Source organism: Stylophora pistillata, chromosome 2 (assembly GCF_964205215.1).
Source record: "Stylophora pistillata chromosome 2, jaStyPist1.2, whole genome shotgun sequence".
Classification (NCBI taxonomy): Eukaryota; Metazoa; Cnidaria; class Anthozoa; order Scleractinia; family Pocilloporidae; genus Stylophora; species Stylophora pistillata.
This window is the reverse complement of record NC_142520.1, coordinates 5,576,741-5,595,944: the sequence shown is the minus strand read 5'-3', so window position 1 is coordinate 5,595,944 and position 19,204 is coordinate 5,576,741. Positions and strand designations below refer to the sequence as shown.

The 19,204-nt window shown below is 39.9% G+C and overlaps 1 pseudogene across 1 annotated transcript; it reads left to right on the top strand.

The window, feature by feature from the left end:
- The first annotated feature begins 8,286 nt into the window (after positions 1 to 8,286).
- LOC111345388 (adhesion G protein-coupled receptor L4-like) lies at positions 8,287 to 18,107 on the top strand (annotated as a pseudogene). The gene is made up of 17 exons (XR_015997287.1): positions 8,287 to 9,196; positions 10,305 to 10,334; positions 11,002 to 11,351; positions 11,543 to 11,732; positions 12,305 to 12,409; positions 13,124 to 13,211; positions 13,678 to 13,768; positions 14,248 to 14,297; positions 14,586 to 14,715; positions 14,870 to 14,964; positions 15,178 to 15,280; positions 15,385 to 15,535; positions 15,695 to 15,779; positions 16,015 to 16,081; positions 16,580 to 16,662; positions 16,810 to 16,930; positions 17,932 to 18,107. The product of XR_015997287.1 is annotated as an adhesion G protein-coupled receptor L4-like (transcript).
- The last annotated feature ends 1,097 nt before the right edge of the window (positions 18,108 to 19,204 follow it).

The following is a 19,204-nucleotide window of genomic DNA, read 5'->3' as shown; positions in this document are numbered from 1 at the left end:
TCTTCTTTCCCTCTATTGCTTCCCCCTGAACCTCTGTATATAATTAAACTTGTTAAACCCCGCCCTTAGCCTTACGCCCTACTGTGAAGTCATTCATTACCGCCGGGGAAAACACTCGTACGCACCCAACATTTATGATGGTCTCCAACATTACAGAGTCCCTATCATTAAGCCCATCCCCAGCTTTCTTCGTTTTGGGAAGTACCAGAAATTTATTAAATACAAGGGTCAGAACCCAATTTTCCGAAAATGCAATCGACCAGACCATTTCAGCAACGCTTGTACAAACAAAATTTGCTTCAATTGCGAAGGTGTTGGCCACGAAGCCCGTAATTGTTCATGCCCCTTATTGTGCTGTATTTGAAAGCAGGAAGGTCACTTTGGCGTCAACTGCGAATACTCCTGGGTGTTCCCAACAATTCATGGCACTCACACTGACGAAAACCAAGATGTAAATATTGGTGAAGAAATAGACGAAAACCTCTTTCTTGCTTCCGCTCTCCTGCCGCCAAAATCACCCATCAACGAAAATTGTACGCAAAATCCTCCACCATCCACCAACGAAAATTGTACGCAAAATCCTTCACCATCCGCCGACATCTGTATGCAAGATCCTCCATCCACTCCACCGCCCGATGATTTCAACGAGACTCAGCCGCCCTCTCAACCTGAACAGTTTGAGCAACACTCTCAACCTGAACAGCAACACTCTCAACCCGAACTGCCCTCGCACAATCTCTCTGAACAATATTCTCAACCGTCATCCATCTATTCTGACTCCCCGATCCTGGATCCTCATGGTTTCATTGCTCCCACACCCATCAAGCCATCATCCTGTCGCACACCTGCTCACTTGCCTGATCTGTCCCTTGCCTGCACTCGTAAATCTACTACACCTACGCTCACCACTGGAAAACCACGCTCATCGATACCTGTTCCTACCACAGCCTCGTCTCATCCACTGTATACCCCTGAAACAGAAAATGATATGGAAACCACTCACGATCTCAAAAGAGAATGATCCGATGTATCTCCAAGTTGAAAGGAAACTACCCCCACGGAAAAGAAAAAAGGAATAAATAGACACTCTAAAACGTCCAAGTAAGTTTTTAACTCTTTTAAGTGTCTTTTTCCAATTTCCTTCAAACTCTTAACTATTAATGCAAGAGGGCTAGCAAACCCCCGTACCTACAATCTCTTGTTTGATTTGATCGAGAAATCCAACTGTGATGTCTGTTTTGTACAAGAAACGTTAATTCATTCTGAATCTGCTATCAAATCTCTATCCCGTAGATGGTTGGGCCGTAGTTTTTGGTCCCCTGCCTTCGGTAAACAGGGTGGTGTCGTCACCTTGATTCCTTTGAAATGCTCAAACGAAATCGTATCTTGGAAGAAGGACTCACAAGGTCGTATTGTCAGTGTTTTGATCAAGTGCAACCACTTTGATATTAATCTAGTCAATATCTACGCTCCTACCAATCCTACCGAACGGAAAAGTTTTTTTGTTTCGATTCATGATAAAGGTCCTAAACATGAGCCTTGTGGAACACCACAGTCCTTAGACATAAATGCGTTGACTTTTTCACATAGGTTTGACGTAAACCAACCAAGAGCATTTCCTCGAATACCCATATCAGCTTAAAAATCCTTGCAGTAGTACGTGGTGATGAACGGTGCTAAAGGCTGCTCTTAATTCGAGTAATGCCAGTAGTGCAACATGTTATGAGTTAATTGCAAACAGTGTATCATCCATCACTCTAAGTAGAGCAGTATCTGTGCTATGGCCTTGTCTCAAACAAATTTTATTACAACCACCATTCTTATTCTTCTCTCGTTTATATGTAACCTTTGTTGATTGGTCAAAAATAACTTACTTTTTGAAATAGGAATTTAAATTAAAGATGTTTCATAGTTTCATATCAAAAGCAAAGTGTCACGTTGGGACGTCATGCGTGACACGCATGCTCTATGACGTTATTACATAACGGCTCGCACGTGGTTTTTGTTTTACTTTTTCGACTCGTATCTTTTGACATGGTGTCAGGGGTAAACTATGGATAGCTTTCACAAGCCTAGCGCTCTGAGTCTCGATGGAAACACATCAGAAAATTAGCGGCGATTTAAGCAGCAGTTTGATATTTACTTCACTGCTTCGGTAAAAGGAAACGAAGTCGATGAGGTCAAGATTGCTATATTGCTAAACTTTTCAGGAGAAGACGCCATTGAGGTCTTCAATACATTTCAGTTTGCCGAGGGCGACGAGCACAAGTTGGACAAAGTCCTTGAGCAGTTTGAGCAGTACTGTAACCCCAGGAAGAGCGTAGTGTTCGAGAGGTATCAGTTTTGGCAGAGAACACAGAAAGATTCCGAAACTGTGGATCAGTTTGCCACACGCTTGAAAAACAAAGTGAAATCTTGCGAGCACCCGTCGCCGGTAAATGACATGTTGTGAGACAAGTTCTGTTTAGTCTACAAGATCTTCAAGTGAAGGAACGCTTACTGAGAGACGAGAATCTTACACTGGAAAAAGCGATTTCTATGGCAAAATCGTCCGAGGCTTCGAAAGAACAGATTAAAGCGATGGGTCCTATGGAGCTAAAAAATGCAAATCCGAGCGTGAATGTAATTCAAGCAGGCGGCGGCGGCGACAGATTGAAGAAGAACCCTTCGCGTCGCTCAAGACCAGGTTCGGGCTCGCAAAAAGGAAAGTGCTCGTTTTGTGGTTCTTCTCACTCGTGGGTTTCCTGCCCTGCTTTCGGAAAAACGTGTGACTACTGCCAGAAGAACGATCATTTTTCGAATGTTTTCCGTAAGCGACTATGGGATTTTGGCGGGAAAACAGTACACGCAGTCGTTGAATCGGAGTGCAGTGACAACGAAGCCGATTTGCTAACTTTCTCAGTGGAGTCCAGTGCGGAAGATCCTTCTAAAGACGAGTGGCACGTCTCGCTCAAGATCGTCAATACCAATGTGAATTTCAAAATAGATTCGGGGGCTGATTGTAATGTCATCTCCAAGTCGTTGTTTGATCGGCTTCCAGTGGATCCCAGACAGTCCTGCCAATGCAAACCCAAACTAAAAGTGTATGAAGGAGTCGAATCACACCTTGCGGCAAGGTCAGCCTAACTTGCGAGTATAAAGGAAAATTCACAGTAATAGACTTCATACCTGTTGAGCAAGATCTACCGTACATTCTTGGATTGACGTCCTGTCTCGATCTAGGTCTGATAAAGAGAATCTACCGCCTTGAGGAGGAAAACCTGGAATCCGAATATGCACACGTGTTTGAGGGCTTGGGTGAGATCAAAGGCGTCCAGTACAAGATTCAAATTGATCCCAATGCCACCCCTGTTGTGCACCCTCCCCGTCGGGTTCCTGTGGCCGTTCGCGAACCTCTTAGAGAGGAACTTCAGATAATGGAAAAGCTGGGAGTCATTAAGAAATGTACAGAACCCACTGCCTGGGTACATAGTCTTGTTGTTGCTAAGAAGAAGAATAACAAACTCAGTGTGTGCATGGATCCTAGCGATCTCAATCGTGCCGTCATGCGCGAACATTTTCCCGTGGAAGATGTGATTAGCAGAATGCCCAGTGCAAAAGTGTTCAGTGTCCTTGATGCTAACCTTGGCTTTTGGCAGGTTAAACTAGCCACGGACAGTAACAAGCTAGCTACCTTTAACACCCCATTTGGACGATATAGTTATACACGTTTGCCATTTGGGATAGCATTGGCTCCAGAAGTGTTCCAAAGTGTTATGTCTTATTTGTTTCTGGACATTGACGGTGTTGAGGTAATTGTGGATGATCTGGTTGTGTGGGGAAAAGATGTGGAGCAGCATGAAGTGAGGCCTAGACAGGTGTTGGACCGCTGCCGTGAGCGTAACCTCAAGCTTAACAGGGAGAAATGTCATTTACGAGTATCCGAGGTTCATTATGTGGGCCACGTGTTGAGTGCAGATGGTGTTAAGCCAGACCCGAATAAAGTTGAAGCAATAATTGCTATGCCAACCCCAGCCAATCGTGAAGACTTACGGAGATTCCTGGGTGTGCTAACGTATTTATCTAAGTTCATTCCAAACATGTCTCAGAAGAGTGCCCCACTTCGCCAGCTGCTCCAGAAAGATGTCGAGTGGTCCTGGGAGCAAGTAGAGGATGCTGCATTCACAAGCCTGAAAACTTCAATCTCATCAGCTCCAGTCCTCAAGTTCTTTGACCCGAAAGAACCAGTGACCCTGTCTGTTGATGCAAGCTTAAAAGAGGTTGGTACAGTCCTTCTGCAGAATGACCGCCCAGTTGCTTACGCATCCAAAGCCCTGATTCCCAGCCAAGAAAATTATGCGCAGATGGAGAAGGAAATGCTGGCGATCGTCTTTGGGTGTGAACGGCTTCATGATCATTTATATGGACAACGGGAGATTACGGTTTAAAGCGACCATAAACCGTTGGAAGCAATCCTGATAAAAAGGCCATATATCAAGCACCCTTCGCCTTCAAAGGATGATTCTCAGGATTAAGCCTTACGCGGTTAAGGTTAAGTATATACCTGGCAGCAAACTTCCCCTAGCTGATACACTCTCCAGAGCATAGTTACCCCACAACAGTACAGACCAGACAGATGAGTTTGAAATTCATGTCCTGGACTCTGGACATTTGTCGGAGACGATGTTTCACAAGTTGGGGGACGGAACTGAGAGTGACCCTGAACTTCAACAGTTGCAGAAAGTTGTCATGAGTGGTTGGCCGCAGACTAAAGTAGAGACACCAGTTGAGACAAGACCTTATTGGAACTACCGAGATGAAATAAGCTGCCACAAGGGGTTAATGTTCAAGGGTGATCGCATAATTGTTACCAATAGCCTGCGACTCGAAATACTTCAACGCATACACGCTGCTCACTTGGGGATAGAGAAGTGCAGAGCGCGAGCCAGAAGTGCAGTGTTTTGGCCAGGTATCAATTGTGCGATCGAAGAGTTGGTATCCAAGTGTAGTACCTGTCAGCAACACCAGCGAAGCAACCAGAGGGAGCCGTTGATTCCTCAAGAGGTCCCTGAGAGAGCCTGGGCGACAGTTGCAGCAGACATTTTCTACTATAAAGGGAAAGACTACCTGCTTGTAGTTGACTATTTATCCAAATATCCTGAGGTAGCCCGCCTCTCCTGTAAGAATAGTGAAACAGTTATCTTGGCTGTGAAAGATAAGTTTGCAAGTCATGGAATCCCTGAGAGGCTAATCGCAGACAATATACCTTTCAATCGTGTGAAATCTAAGGACTTTGCCAGTAAGTGGGAGATAGAGGTGGTAACCTCAAGTTCACACTACCCGAAATCAAATGGTCTTGTGGAAAGAGACGTACAGACCGTTAAGCAGTTACTAAGGAAAGCTGATGAGTCAAAACAGGATGCAGTCCTCGCTTTATTAGAGTTCCGTAATGAATGAATCCCCAGCAGAACATCTTATGAGTAGAAAGCTTAGAACAGGACTGCCAATTTCCAAGAGCCTCCTTGAACCACAGCCTAGGTCTACTTCTCAGCTTCTTCATAACCTGCTGACATGTCAACAACGTCAGAAAGCACCCTATGACCGCGGCACTCGGCCACTTTCCAAACTACTCGAAGGCGTACCTGTGCGAATGAAGCAGGGACGAGAATGGACACCCGCAATGGTCATCCGACAACACCAGACTCCTCGGTCGTACATTGTAGCGACCCCTGATGGAACCCAGATGCGTCGAAACCGCTTCCATCCTCGATCGACCAAGGAGGAGGCATCTCCAGTCCCAAGCCCAGCACCAAGCCCAGCATGGGTAGCAGGAGGCAGTGATGAGTCAAATCCATGTATGCAGCCAAGCACTGATGCTGGTATCGAAACGTCAGAGATGGAAGCACAGCCAGATTTCCCGCAAAAGTATCAACCTGTCAGAAGAAGTCTACGGGTCCGTAGACCACCAGAGCGTCTTATTGAAACTGCATAGTAATACTATCAAGCTGATCACAAGTTTAAGCTAGAACCTTTGGGGTGATTTTGCAGTCGTACACACTCGGAACATTGTGGACTTTTAGAACCTTGTTTATTTGTTAGAATCTCGTTTATGTTTTAACTTTTTTTTTAAGAAGAGGAGATGTCACGTTGGGATGTCATGCGTGACACGCATGCTCTATGAAATTATTACATAACGGCTCGCACGTGGTTTTTGTTTTGCTTTTTTGACTCGTATCTTTTGACACAAAGCTAACGCTGTAAAGGTCTATACTTGGTACATATAGTTCAGAACTTTTCCTACTTTTCTGATTGGTTACACACTACCCTGTGTTTGAAACAAATTGCCTTATGTGGACTACGCTTAATGAGAACTTTTCCGCTATCAAAATAAATATGACTGTAGGGAGTTGCGAATTGTTCGGTGGTTTGACATTCAACTTCTCTTAGTTGTTGTCATTTTTTTCACGCAGTATCCTTGCATATTTTTATTCCGTATGAAACGTGTTAAAGGAAAAAGAGCTGGATTCCACTGTAAGATAGGAGCAAGGAAGACCCGTCTCATCCGCTTACCTGATACCAGATAACAATTCTTTCCGTCTCCAGCATACGTGTGATTACACGAACACGTGTAGGATCCAACGGTTTTAATATATGAAGCCAAACTGTGTCAGTTGTTTGAACCACTGTAGACTTGCCTACGAGTTACGCTTTTGAGCGCGTTGCGCGACAGTGAGCGCGAGGCACGAGCAAGCCGAGCCGAGGGAGCGAAAGCCCGCGAGCGAGCAAAAGCGCAACTTGTTTCCCTTGCAGAGTTTCACATCAAGCGAAGTCATTTTGGCGACAACTTCTGCAACCGCTGCCAGTCAAACTGTCAAAATACTTTTCGCTCCTCATGAAATCGACTTCAATGGTTTAGTAATGGAGGAGTAAACTACACCAACTTAAACTTTTATTCAGGTTGCTGTACCGGACAACATTTACCTAAAATGTGGCAAATTGGTAGAAAATCCGGCGTTACGGAGAAAGCTGTTTTCAGGGAAACAGGAGACCAAAACTTGTAAAAGTCTGGATCTTCTTCTAGGAGATGTTTTTCCGCGAGGCAACGAATTGGGAACTCCTTGCCGAAACTGCTTGAAACGCAACGAAACGCTGACAAAGAAATTTCCAAGTTAGTGCTAACTTTTCTGGACCAAAAGGTAGTCTAAGAAGCAATTTACAAAGCTCTGTCAGAGTAAAGCGCTTGAGAAGAGCTGAAAGAGCTGAAAATGCTTCGGTGGTTATTAAATAGAGCTTCGGGGCTTCCAAATAACAACGAGTATTTTCCTTCAGAAGTTTATTTTACTTGTTCCCTACTGCAGTCTGCTCCAACTGTAGCAGCCGATACTCCTCGGGCAACTAAAGAGGCAACTTGGTCATTCAAAAGGGCGACCAGTGGCACAGCAACTACGAAAAAAGAACACATTTCCAGGAAGCAATATCAAAAGTCAAGCTTTTTCCTGATCCTGTTGGCGCAGAAAGAAATACGTCTTTTCCACTGCAGTAACCCTCGATTACTTTCATTTGATGTTCACGAACATCTTTGAACTGTGCTTTTCGCAACCCTTAAGCTATTGAGTCCTTGACTGAACGCATCGTACAACCAATGGAAAATTTAAGTTTTAGTAAAAACCTCAACATAAACAGACAGCGAACCAAAACTCTCGAAGCAAATTTTACCTAGACAGGTGTCATGTTTCAAGATGTTGCGCGCGTGATCTGTTTGATTGACGTGCGGTTTCATAAGGCTGCTTCTGAGTGGATAAAATTACAGGAGGAAAATTCCATCAGTAAATTTAGCACGCTGCAAGGGATTAAAGTCGTTCGTGCGGGTCCTACCACACCAGAGCCGAAAATCAAGCGAACGACTTTGAGAATCTCTAGCACCACTGGTACACTCGTCAACATCTGAGAGACATTAATAAAGAGATAATCTATTAGCCGAGATTTACTCAACAAATTTAACAACAGCAACAACCACAACGAGAACAGAAACAGAAACTCAGGCACCGCTGTCTTGCTTCTGCATAACGTTATAAGGGTAGGAGAGATGACAGCGTGTAAAGCGTCCTGGGGTCTGCATATGCGTGGGCCATCTGCAGACTGGGCGTTGCGTAGCTGAATGAATAAGTCCCCAAACCAATTTTTTTTTCCTTCTTCCAAAGGATTCTAACGGGTAAAATCAACAAAAATAATAATGTTAAAGAATCGGATCCCGGTTTTGATTCATTTAGTAAATGTTATCTTCATGCAATGGGATGTTCGACTTGTTATCACCTTTTAACTACCAAAAAACAAAAACAAGCAGATCTGCAAAAAGAAAAGAAAGAAAGAAACAATTGCTTTTCATCTCAAAGGTGTAATAGGAAAATCATTTCCTGTACTGCATATTTTGCCTCCTCAGAACATGATCTGATAATAGCAGTAAAAATAATCATCCACATAACACAATTATTGGTCGACTTATTTCCAAAATCCAATGAGACAGCGATAGTGGTTGTCAACATAGGACATTAATCTAAGTGCCCTGACAGCTTTCAACAACAAAAAAAAAAAACCCAGAATGATGGAATTTGAATAGTAGGTATCATTTCTGTTCAGCTTTTGTATTGTTTTCTGTTTAATCTATAGCAGGTACTCGATAGGAACAAGCACAAATTCATGCTTAATTTCGTTGCTTGAAGAAACTGGATACGAGGCTAATATAGATGCTAACCGAAAAAAAAACTTAAAAAGAAAAATAAAACCCCCAAAAACTCCCTCCTTTTACAAAGTTTTTGCCATCTGATATGGACCGAGATTATTCTATCCATTAGCCACCTGTTTAGGCGCGTAGTAATGTCAATGTGTCATCGGAGAAGTTATAATGGCTCTACGTGCTTAAAAGCTAAGTTATCGAGCCATAAGGCGAAAAAAAAAAACATCCCATCTAATCGTTTAGCGTCTCACTCCAAGCTCGGTGAGACTTTAATCTCGTAATTTTACCCTTTATCGATTTTCTTGGATCTCTATGTAGGGCCCTAAGTGAAGCAGTCTGAATAAGAGATAATCGCTAAGGCAAATTTGCTGTCCTCGATATTTCTATCGATTATCTTGGATCCCTGAATTTCAAGGAAAAGTCCTTTCATCTGGACGGAGCTTCTCAAAAAAATGCTATTGCTTGGACCATTGATCGTTCTTGGTAAGTACTTGTATGAAACAAAATCGGTGCAGCATAGCTAGAGGCAGTTTTAATAACTTCCTGTTACGTTTTCTCCCTGATATTTTTTTCTAAAGTGCTTTCACAGTTTCTTAATGCTTGTCATTGACGCACTTAATAGGCGTGAAAGTCTGGTGAGAAAAAGAAATAGGAAGAAATAAAGGCAAATAGAAAGACGAGAGCTTTTTTATCAATTTAAATGGTCCCTTTTGTAATCTCTTAATTATGAGTAAAAGAAAACTTAAAAAAAGAAATAATTTACATTTAGGTAGGCAAAACTACCTATGCCGGAACACAACAAATTAATTAATTCCGTTTTCGAGAAATTTTCAGCGATTTGTGTGTATGATTCACTCTGCCTATCTTTTATATGTGTTCATTGATCTCTACCACGTTATCCTAATTTTTTCTCTCTACAATAAACGTAGTCCTTCGCCCGAGCGAGGAAAAAACGTAACGGCGATCTCCTTTCAAACAGATGTATTTTCTAGACCGCTCTGTTGACACAAGCGCTCTCCCCGTGACAGAAACCTTTTCAAGGAATAATTAGCTCAGAAAACAAAAAATTATCTTAAATATTTCAAATATACCAGTCATTGTGTTATGAGTCACTAGAACTCCGCTCTAATGGATGTAACTAATCTTCTTTCTCCTTAACAAATTCATAGTGGCGATACACTTTCTGACTACTGTCGCCATAAAGGCGCATTTCTTATACGGGCGGCATGTCGTTTACCAATTTTTTTCGTGACACGTTTCTCTTTATTTGAGACGAAAAAAAGATATGATGGTTTTCTTTTCTTAATCTGCCAAGTCAGGTTTTTTTTTATAAATAAGAATCTCAAGAAAAACTTTACAGATGTCCCGGTATAGGTGATTTAATAGGAACAATGAACTCCCTGACATTTCATTGGTTTAAGACCCAAGTTCCCATTGGTATCTTATTATCGTAGTGCTTGTCACGAAATTGATTCCTCTGCCCAACCCCCCTACTACCCCCCCCCCCCCCTTACCTGGCATGGCTATGAGTTAGGGAATTACTTTTTATGATTGGTGATTTAGATTTTGTCTGCTTTCCTCTATCCCACAGCAACTAAGATCATGCTAATTTCAACTCAAGGTTTGTACTTTCTTTGTCCGCAAAAGGAATAGGGAATTTCAAAGGGTTTAACACTGTCTAAGATGTTCGCCGCTGCCGTCAAGGGTTAAAAAAAACATCATATATCGCTAAATAGATATTGAGAAGCGAGTTACTTGGGAAGATGACTGATTTGTTATTGCTGGTAATTGTCCCCACAAAAGAGGTTAAAAAAAAAAAAAAAAAAAAAGACTAACAAACAAAAAAAGAGGTAGGTTTGGCTTATAAACTTTAGGCTGCAACATCAATTTCAAAGCAGCTCCCCTTCCCAAAAAGTAAAAAAAAAATAGCAAATAAAAAAAAATAGAAAAAGACAATTGAGGTCAGAATAAACTGAGGGTCTAACCATCGTAATAGCTCTGTGTTTTTCTATAAACTAGTAATACCAACCACTCGTTTCTGTGTTTAGCGAGCTCAAAGTGAAAATTGGAAATTGATAAAAACAGAAAGGCAAAAGCAAGAAACTGCTATTGGTCTTAACCGATTACAACTTGTTCCTGAAAGTCCACGAAACAAGACGTGAGTGGAAAAAAAAATTGATCTACAAAAAATGATTATGTAATTGAATAAAAGACAGTATGTGTGCAGACGAGGAAAATCGTTTATATTTTAAAAATGTTTCTAATAAATGTTTACTTTTGCAACGCAGATAAGCATTGCTCCAGCCTTAACGAGACACTCAGTTATTCAGAGCTGATCGGTATGGACTGCCAGCAGGGTATTGGCCAAAGCCGTCAGAACTGGCATAGGATGATATGTCGCAATGAGACAGATACATCTATTGACCGGGGATGTTGTGAATCTTGGTGTGAGCAGTTGGCTTCTTGTTTCAGGCAGTCGTCCAATTGGACATCGCGCTGTACGCAAATGTGGAGGTGCGAAAGCCCTCGCAAAAAGCTTTATCTTAACACAACAGACTCGCTGTTTTTGGGCAGTATCCAAGTGAAACATTGCTGGGCAAGGAATTTTACTGCCATTAAGCTAACAACAGTGATCGAAGTAAGTGGATTTGACTCTAGTGCAACAGTGCCTAATGTTTACTAGTGTTCCTTTCACTCTTTACAACGCCTTTTCATAAACTTTGTAACTCATTAATTTATTTATTCCTTTAAGAGTACTACGGTTACAATATGATATATGTTAACCGCCTCATTCCTACTCGAATTTTTTTTAAAATTTAACCTTCTCAGTTTCCAACCAAGAAACTTGCCGACACCATCCTCAAAGAAGTGATAAATTCCTTTGGATATGAAGCAAATCAAGAACAGATTGAACGTGCTCTTCTCTCCGTTACTGATTTGGAGGAGTTCATCGGGAAATATTCACAATATCATCTTAATGAAACCGCACCTAAGATTTACATTCGTTCTGAACATGCAGGTGAGTAAATCTTAAACAAAAAAAATGATTTGGGAGTTTTTTTTATTTCTACTACGGAGTTCAGGATAAGAAATAATGCATTTTTCGTAGAAGATTTGAGAAATAATCCTCTAGGGTAATACTTGCTTTAAACTATTTGATTTTGGGTGCAAGCTTTGTCACCATCAACCCTTCATCGAGTCCTGTTGGCGACAGGTATCAAATCTCCCTTAATGGTTGTTCATACCAGCAAATTCCTATCCCGCACCAATTGTCTCAAAGAAATCTTTCAATTGTCGTAACAGAATGTATTATAAAGTAATAAAGGATAATAAAAAATTAAAAACACTTTGAATCAGTTGCGATATATGTTTTTTGATTGAAAAAATGATCACCCACACTTTATCCGAAATTCGAATTGAGAACGCTCCTTTGACTGATGATCATTCCAAAGAGCTTACACTGATTTCCTCTAAGTGATAGTTTTCAGCCCTTCTAGGCCTAAATATTTTGAGAACGGTAACTTATGACTAATACGAAAGCATCTTTATTTATTTTGGCGTGCACTTAAAATAAGTCTTTTTCTTTTTTAGATATTTTGGTCAGGAAGATTTTTAACGAAAATGAGAGTGATGTCCAGCTTGGTGATGATAAAGGAGAAAACCTCCTCAGCCTTCCCACTGCAGGCTTGGATAACGGTTGGAGAGTTATATATTTGCCATTCTTTTAAGAGTAGAAAATTCGACATTTTTTGTGGTATCATCCAATTTTTTTTGGCGATTGATAATGGTGAAAGGACCGAGTGGAGTCCAACTCGGTCTTTAATCAAACAAGTTTTGACAGAATTGGACGACACGAAGGCCTGTTATCAATTAATAAAAACTATGACAAATGGAAGAAAGAAGCTAAACATAAGTAATATGTTTTCATAAAAAAACAAACAAACAAAAATAGCAACAACGACAGTTAACTCGGCGAAAAGCGCGGCAACAGCGAGCACACATAACACGTCCTGTCTACTTTGATAGTATCCCTTTAACCTTCCTATTGCATTGTCCAATTACATGCATGGAGTGTACACTCTCCTATAAGTGCTCAAATCATGCTAGCGATAACCCATTAGGTTCAAGGATTTTGTTGTAGTTTTGATTATGAGTGCTATTGGTCAGAGGGAGGTTGTTTCATATACGAAGGAAAATTCAAACTGGATGGCTAAGATTTTAATCTGGTTGTTTGTTTTATATTCATTTGTTTATTTGTCGGTAGGTCGAAAAATTTTATTCCTATTCAAACGTAAGGTATATCATTTGAATTAGCCACTTGGGTTGTAAGGTCTTAAGACCGTGATTGACTCTCCTTCTTTTCGTCATTAGACCGGTAGTACTAAAATTATTTCCATTATTACGTCTTAGGATCAGTGGCACTTGCCGTCATTTACAAAGATCTGCATGAAATATTCCTTCCAAACCAAGCCAACTCTGTCTCGTTCAACAAAAGAGGGTTTGCTAAAACTTAGTTTGAAATATAGTATCTTCAAGTTCGTATAGTTCTCTTTTGGTGTTAGATGAGCTACACGAGGCAAGTTTAGAGCAATGTCCTCGATCCCAGTTTGAATTTCTGCTTCGCTTTTGTTTTGATTTTCTTTAAATAACTTTCTATCAATTTTCTTTTTTGTCTTTAATAACCTTTTTTCTTTTTTTTTTTTTTCTTTGCTTCTACTTTTATTTGTCTTGCTTTGTTTTTCTTGTTATTAGTTGGTCTTTCGGGTGACTTTTGACATCTGAGCGATATACATAGAAAAATAAATGAATGCATATTAAAAAAAGGCACACTAAGAATTCCGCTTTGTCGACTTTGGATCATGAAGAAAAAATTTCGACAGAGTTGTCAAGACTTTCGATTAAATAAGTGCATACAATAGATTTTTATCTGAGCATTTTGCAAAATTATTGGGAATCATGGTTAGGAACATCAACACATTCATCTTGTCTGCAACGATATGGCCAAGTAACACCACACTCAGGAAGAATATCACGTTGAAATTTAAAAACCTGAAGGTAAGCAGTAATTAATCAAGAGAGAGTTGCATCAATGCTTATAACTATTTAAAATAGTTTAAGCAGCGTTGGTATATTAATGGCCAATTAATCTCTCTTAACGCATCTCTCCTGTACCATCCTTGTCTCTGTCTGCATTTTCGTTCGTTGTTTGTATTTATATGTACTACTGTTTGCGCCTTTTAGTCTTGTTTTTGGTTGACTTTTGTTGTCGTATTTGCTGTTACTGTTTTTGTGGACTTTATTTTATAATGAATTCTTAGCATCAGATTTTTTTATGACTTAAAGGCCTTCTTTCTTTTTAGGGCGCTTCTCAAAGAGAGGCAAACTAGACTATAAATATTGGGAAGAAACTCTTCAAATGTATCACAAATGGGGAAGGAGCCTGAAAAATTGCGGCGAGAGCACTCTCACCTCCATATATAATAGCCTGCAAGACGCTGAATTGCTTAAAACTAATGGTAATTTCACGGTTTCAGCCTGCAACTTTGGACTGAAGCTGCATGTTTTGGGATACTTTCGAGAACAGGTAAGTAACTTTGAATTAATTAATGACATCGTTTACTCCAATTATCAAATTTCTCCAGGACTTTTCTTTCATACATGTAAGGCTTTTGTCAGTGGCGCATCATATAGTGTGCTTACTTCTTACTCCTCCTCCTATTTCCCAGGCTTCCATATAAGAAGTGGTCGATAGAGCTGTCAGTTCTTTTGCTTTGTTTTGTTTTGTTTTAGTTTTTTTTTCTTTTGGGGAGGGGGAGGTGGAGGGGGAGAATTTTAGGACCGTTTTTCTAAATGCTTTCTACATGCCCTCTAGATGGTCAGGACAAGGATGTCTCCTAAAATCTAGGAACGAAACTTACACCGAGTGCAGTTGCAATCATCGGACTCACTTCGCAGTTCTTATGCAGTTTGACAGTGGAACAAGCGGTAACAGTTTAACCAAGGTAGGCATATTACGGAATATACATACATTGATTTCAGAAAGCATCATGTATCGGCGTGGCGCTTTTTCCCGCGTCGGTGTTAAACCGGGTGTAAGGTATGTAACCTTTTTCTGTTATCATTATTAAATCTCTATTTCTTGCATTCATTTTCAAGACTGACGAAAAGGCGCTGAATATTCTTACATACGTGGGCTTGTCCTTCTCTTTTGTTGGAATCACTTTAACAATCATCAGTTATGCTGTTTTTACGTAAGTATCTGACATAATTCCACGGAAGCATTGTGAAGCAAGCCGATATTTTAGATCCAACAAGAACTATTATCAGCTTAGATGTGTAAAGTGATACGAGCCAAGTCGAATGATCTTTTGTTTCCCAAAGTATATAACATGGCTTTGTATTTAATGAGGATAGAACTGCTATGGAGGAGTCCTCTAACAAATCATTTGTTTAATTTTGATTAGAGACATGAGGGGACCTTTATCTCAGATACGAGTGAGTCTAGTCACCTCACTTGGTGCAGGGCAAATTATCTTTCTAACCGGAACTGATGCTGTTGAGAACAAGGTGAGATATTACATCAAAAAAGTACAGTCCCTTTGTGTAAGTCTTTATGACAGTAACCTGCTCTTAACTTATTCAATCCATGCTACTTTTTATATCCTGTGCAGTCTGCCTGTGTTGCAGTAGCAGCTTTTCTGCAGTATCTCTTGATGGCCGCTTTCTGCTGGATGCTTGTCGAAGCAATTTATCTCTACATGTTTGTTGTAAAAGTTTACATCATCAACGACAGGATGAAGGTGTCACAAGGATTTTCATGGGGTAAAAACGAATTAAAAACTTGTCATAATCTCATTGATAATCTTTTGCAAGGCAAAACATGGATACTTACCATCACCATTGTCATCACCTTCATCACTACCATCATCATCACAGCCTTGTAGTTTGACACTGTAATCTCTTCGAATTTCAAATGCACAGGTCTACCTGCCCTCGTCGTTTCCACATCGCTGGGTATTGCAGCAGGAAGCGAACAGGGGATTACAAGCTATGTCAGTGAAAAATTGTAAGAAGTGAAGGACTTTTTTCTCCCGTTCCATGAGCTCTTTGTCATGAATCCTCGTTTTCTGCCTTTTCGATTGTTTTGTTTTGTTTTGTTTTGTTTTTTTGTCTTGTTATGTCTCTTGTCATCTTTACTTGTAAGCAAACCGGGTGATAGAGGATACTGTGTACGTTCATGTACGCAAATAAAACCATTGATTGGTAATTTATGAAAGTTTCCGATACCTAATTTACTTCAGCTGCTGGATTTCTTCTGCTAACGGGATAATATGGATATTTGTTGTTTTCGTTGTGCTGATTGAGTTGGTAAGTTGAATTCTAAAGGTTTGTTTCGCTTTCATATCTTGTCTTCAGTGATCGTTAGTATCGTGATCATTTTTTCTTTCTTACCACTTACCTCTAGCCTCATTCACTATGTTCAGTTGTATTCCGCGAAATATAAAGTATATATTTTCTTTCGGAGACCTCATTCTTGGAGGATGCAGTAAACGATTATCGCGCTGGACGGCAGGTTAAGAATTCCTGGTTCGAAACTGTATCGGTTGACTTTTTTGCGTTGTTAGGCGAGACATTTTGCGTATACAATGTTTTTCTTCCCCTCCACCGAGGTATATAAATGCGTACAAACGAAGTTTCAGGTAAACCTGAGAAACTTAGTGGAATGCTAAGGAGGGGGAAGTGTCAAACTTTTGACGTCCATCTACTTAGGCCACTTGGACTGCTTAGCTCAAGTGCAAACTTTGCTCTACCTCGAAATCGTGTTGTTTTTTATTTTGTTTGATAAGTGTATATTTTTTTTTTCAGTTAAACGCGATGCTACTGGGGCGAGTTATCAAGGAAATGACAATCATGCAGCATGCGAAAGACAAACACAGCGAACAAATTAGGCGAGTATTTCCGAGGAGCCATAGGAAGATTAATCACGCTAAGCCATTCGCCTTTTTCTTTTGCTTCCTTGTAAGAGTAATGCCTACTTAGAACAAAAATAAGAGCTACCAATCTTCTTCTTCTTTTTTTTTCCCATGATTTCACAGGCTTGGTGTCAGGGCGTGCCTGGTAATGTTTCCTTTGCTGGGAATTACGTGGCTATTTGGTCTTCTGTTACCCTTGCACAAAGCGGTCGCCTACATTTTCACACTTTTCAACTCCACTCAGGTAAACTAGACACTGCTTTTATAAAATGAATTCCGTTCAACACGAGGTAGCTACCTGGGGTACTTCTGTTTTCATGGATCTCACCAAAATTGAAGTCAGTAGTCAGAGCGTATCTCTACTCATATTAAAACACAAGTTCCCAGGCCTATCCGATACTCAACTATCTTTTAAAGCGAACGTTCTAACCCATTACCACAAGCTCGGAAAATAGATCCTACACCATTACTGGCCTTTTAACAACTATAGCGTTCTTAAGTAAAGAACGTTAACGTGGAAGGAAACAAAAAAAAAACTAAGAACACAGATCATCAAGATTCTGATTTTGTCTATAAAAATACCGATCGCTCTTTACGATGATAAAAAAAAAAGAAAAAGTGAAATTAAATTTTTCGGGATCAAAAAAAAAAAAAAAAAATAATAATAATAAAACCTTCATAAAACCAATCTCACGATCGTGAACCTGCAATGAATGAACCTGCAAACGGTTTTTACTTATGTTATTGAACTTATGATATTGATCTTATAATATTAGTACTCCGTAAAGACAATATCTTCTGCTACGCCTACCCTAGTAGTTTACCAGGTGGTAAACTTAGTGAAAGCAACCTGACAAAATAGAGAACTTGTGATTAATACCAGTAAGTTGGACATTTTGCCGCCCATAAAATTGCATATTGATGAAACTAAGGGTGGAGGGCGTGGATGAAAGGTCTCTGAGTCTACACAGGCAATAAAAGTAGTTATACTACAGGCGTTAACTTGATATCCCACTTAATAATTTAACAGGGCTTCTTAATATTTCTCCTCCACTGCGTAAGAAACTCAGTGGTATGTTATTCAATGTTGTTCTAAGCTCTCTTTGTACCTTTGTTCAGATTTCCTTCTGACTAAGCTTCGACTTTGAAATAAGTAATTTCGTTTGATAGTTGTATTGATCCAATTCAAAGTACGATAAGTTTTAAAACTCTTGCAATCGTTTTGATTTCAACTTATCCTTGCAGATTAGATCTCGTTTCAAAAGAAGGATCAATAGCGTCACCTCAACTATAGATGAAGGAACGATCACTAAACGAGCCTCGCAAGTGAATGAAACTGATGGAGTATCGTTTTTCCAAGAAATATCCATGTTCAGCCTCGCAATAACAATGAACGTGGTATTGAGGTCTCTGAGATCTGAGTCGCCATCATAGTCTTTTTCCATAGTCTAGATCTGTGTATGTGTATATCTTAAATTAAGTTCGTTTAGAAAGTTTGGTACACCTCAGAAGAGCTGAATAACCTTCAGAGGCTGAGGCTCGGATAGCTTCGTATTTAATCCAAGGTATGATAAAGAACAGTTGGAGTAATCATGATGAGAAGTATACTTTTTTTCGAAAATGAGTACTAGATATAGTTAAGGTTAGAAGGTCTAAAAATCCAAAACTATATTCAAGAAATGAGTCATGAGAGTAAGGGAACTTCTTGAGGTATCTCAGAAGGAAAGCTATATTTTCTTTTCCTTTTTTCATACTAACAATAGCTCACCAATGATCACCCATTAGAGCTGGTTAGGTTTTAATCACCATGAGAGAAAATCTTTCTGAGATGTTTCCTCGAACCACGCTCTTGACAAGCTCTTTAAAACATGTTTTTTTTTTTTTTTTTTTCATTCATTCAAATTGTTTCACTGTAATTTCTCACCCAAATACTGAGTTCAATCGTAGCAAACTCTTATTTGGCACGGAAGTTCATTGGCAAAAAAACTCTATCTTTTTTTCTTAAATCTATTTGTCAATAAAAGCAAAACTTTGTTAGTTAATGTATTCAATATTTTATTTAATTTGTCTCTTATTCATCCATTTACTTATCTATCTATCGTAGTGACTCGTTTTAAGAAACCACGAGGCACTTTGATTATATCTCAATTTCTAGAGGAGAATGTGAACTTTGCATAAACGGTTCTAAGCTTTTTCGACCTACTCCCTTTCCGACAAAAATGAACTTAAAAGAACACCCCCGCGTATCTATATGGAGATTAATTTTTAAATTACACGTAATTATATTCAGGAATCAATTGTTGGATTGTTTTAAATTTCTACTAATTTTGAACTGCAACAACGTGATTTTGATTCCTTAGCACTACACAAAGTAAATATACGCCGCAGCAACGAAGAGAACAAACAGTTGTGCCTGTTATGTAGCATGCTAGTAAAAGAAACATAGTTTCGCACTGTGATGTATCTTGACCAATAGCAGCAGCTATGATTCCAATGACAATAGACCTGTTTCCTGACC